Raw genomic sequence first — 3,311 nt, 5'->3', positions numbered from 1 at the left:
CGCAAACAATAATATCGTAAAAAATCGCATCGATGTTTGTGCGGCATAGAATGACTTTTTTTCAAAAATAACTCATTGTACGAAGAGCTTGGAGACGGTTTGACAGAGAAAATGGGAAATAATTGCCAGTGCTATCACTAAGTGCATACAAAAAAAAGAGAAAGACTTGCATTTATATAGCGCCTTTCACAACCTCAGAACGTCCCAAAAGGGGAGTTGAGGAGAACTTTTTTCACCCAGAAGGTGGTGGGGGTTTGGAACTCACTGCCAGAATGAGTAGTAGAGGCAGAAACCCTCATCGCATTTAAAAAGTACTTGGCTATGCACTTGAAGTACTGCAGTCCACAGGGCTATGGACCAAGAGCTGGAAAGTGGGATTAGGCTGGTTAGCTCTTTTTCGGCCGGTGCGGACACGATGGGCCGAATCGCCTCCTTCTGAGCTGTAAATTTCTATGATCCAAAGCGTTTTACAGCCAATGAAGTACTTTTAAAGTGTAGTCACTGTTGCAATGTAGGAAACACAGCAGCCAATTTGTGCACAGCAAGCTCCCACAAATAGCAAGGTGATAATGACCGTGGCTATGGTTGGAGGGAATGTATTGGCCCAGAAATTGAGGTTGGAGGCTTCCCGCGGACAGATTTCTACGAAATGCAGTCCTGGGACCCTACCCGAAGGCCAGCATAGGGGCCCACGTATCCCTGGATCGTACGGGTTTCGTACGGATCTCTGACATCACGTAGGCCATCCCAACCTATCAGTGTAGGGAGATCCCCATTCATAGTTTTGGTGATTCTTATGGAGCGGCAATAAGTATGAATGGGAATACCCTCAAAAACTGAAAATAAATTTTATAAACACATTCCATATTTAAAAATTAAAATGCAATTTAATTAAATATTTTACACAAAAATGTATTTTTTGAAAAATGTTTTATATGTTTTAACAGGGCTAAAAAATAAACTTACCTTAATGGACTGGACTTTTAATATATAAATGAGTGATAACATTTTGGGCCAAAAATTGTGGTCGGATTCTTCCCGTGCGCAGGTGCCTCCGACCGGATTTGTTTTTAACTACCTAGTGGTCCCGGAGGCGTGCGCTCCGAGGCTGAGCTGCACAGTCTGGCGTCGGGGCCCCAGTATCCCGGGAGCGTGTGTGTAGCCTCGGATCACGTGGGCCGCACCAACCAATAAAAATGGCGTTTCCCCATACACAGTAATGGCGCCCAAAACTGTGGGAGGGGCCTGAAGCACGCTGCCCCTATCCCTGGCCGAATGGCCTCACTGGGGCTGCGTGGATCAGGCTGCACCTCCCACGCCCAGCTCCTGCTTCCTCCCGACCCGACTCCCTCCCCGCCCACCGCCCCCCCCCCCCCCCCCCGGACCCGACCCGACTCCCGCTCCCCCCCCACCGCCCCCGGACCCGACCCGACTCCCGCTCCCCCCGACTACCGCCCCCGGACCCCGCCCCTCCCTGGACTCGACCCTGGACCCGACCCCCCCCCCCCGCCCTGACCCTGGACCGGACCCCCCCCACCGCCCCCGGACTGGACCCACTCCCCGCCCCGGACCCCTCGCGCCCCCAGACCGGACCCACCCCCCCCCCGCGCCCCCGGACCTGACCCTGGACCGGACCGCCCCCGGACTGGACCCACTCCCCGCCCCGAACCCCTCGCGCCCCCGGACCGGACCCACCCGACCCCCGACCCGACCCCTGGCCACCTACCTGTCAATCTGGTGCCCGGCTCGTTTAGCCTCCCTCTCCTCTCCCCCCCTTCTCCCCCTCCCCTCTCCCTCTCCCCCTCCTCGTCAGAAACACAGACACTGACAGACAGAGTGAGAGAGACACACAAAGACAGACAGAGAGATAGAGACACTGACAGAGACACACTTGGGGGGGGGGGGGGGCCCATCCCAGCATGCTGTTGGAGGATTCCCGGTGCTGCAGTCGGTAAGTAGAAAATGTTTTATTTATTGATATTTTTTATTAATTTATTTTGATTGATTTATTGGTTGATTTATTGATGTATTTATCATTTATTATTGATGATGGCTCTTTATTTGTAAAACTGAAGTGTTTCATGTTTGTAAACTTCCCTTTAAACCGCCCCCCCCACACTCCCTCCCTCCCACCCCCCCCCCCAATTCCCTACGCCTGATTTTCTAAATGTAGGCAAGATTTTTCTGAGTGTACAAAAATCTATACTTACTCCATTCTAAGTTAGTTTGGAGTATGTTTTCACTGCCTAAACTTTCAAAACGGGCATAAGTGGCTGGACACGCCCCCTTTTGAAAAAAAAATCTGTTCCAAACTGAAACTGTTCTAACTGACTAGAACTGGAGCAAACTAAATGCCGGGAATTGCAATTTCTAAGATACTCCATTCTAAACCAGTTGCTCCAAAAAAACAGGAGCAACTCAGGCCGAAACTTGGCCCCAATGAATGGGGTTACCCCCCAAAAACACATTTTAAATAAATAGGAAAAACACTTCACATATTTAAAATTAATTGAAATTGAATGCTTTAGACAAAAAATATATTTTTGAAATTTTTTTTTAATATGTTTTAAGAGGGGTAAAAAATAAAATTACCTTAATGGACAGGGCTTTTTAATGTAAAAATTATTGATAAAATTTTATTTTTCTATCTGTTAAAACTCTTACACTGGTAAAAGCAGTCTGCACACTTGCTTTTACCAGGCGTAAGAATTTGAAGGACATTCGTTAGGCAAATACCCAAATCTCCGCCCGCGGAGACCCTTCTCCCGCGGATGTATGCGATCAAATTTTGACAGTCCGCGAGTGCCGATTTCGGGGCATGTGCATCGCGCGCCAAGAACGGGCACTTGCGGTGGTTTTACGGGTGTGTGCGCACGTTGTACGCGCCCGGAGGGACTGCGATTTCTGGCTCGCTGTGTTTTAACTGGGCTAGAAATAAACGTACCTTATAAATGGACAGGGTTTGTAATATATAAACCAGTGATAACATTTTAATCTTTCTACCTTCTGAAACTCTCACCAGGTGTAAGAATTTGAAGGACATTCGCTGGGCAGGAGTTGGGCAAATAGCTTAAAACTCCTCGCCCTGCGGAAGCACCTTGTCCTTGGCATGAGGTGGATGCTGGTGTCAGGAGAATTCTTGACAGATCGCAAGTGCGGAGGTTTGGGCGCCTGCTCAGTGCCCGAACCCGGAACTTGCGCGGCCCCCTCTTACCTGCGCACCAGGTGCGCACCGCGGGTTCAGGTGTGCCCAGGATCGCAGCGCAGGCAGTCCCGCGTACCCTGCACTGCCGCACAAGGTGTGCCCGCGG

The sequence above is a fragment of the Pristiophorus japonicus genome, chromosome 21 (assembly GCF_044704955.1).
Source record: "Pristiophorus japonicus isolate sPriJap1 chromosome 21, sPriJap1.hap1, whole genome shotgun sequence".
Classification (NCBI taxonomy): Eukaryota; Metazoa; Chordata; class Chondrichthyes; family Pristiophoridae; genus Pristiophorus; species Pristiophorus japonicus.
This window is presented reverse-complemented; position numbering follows the sequence as displayed.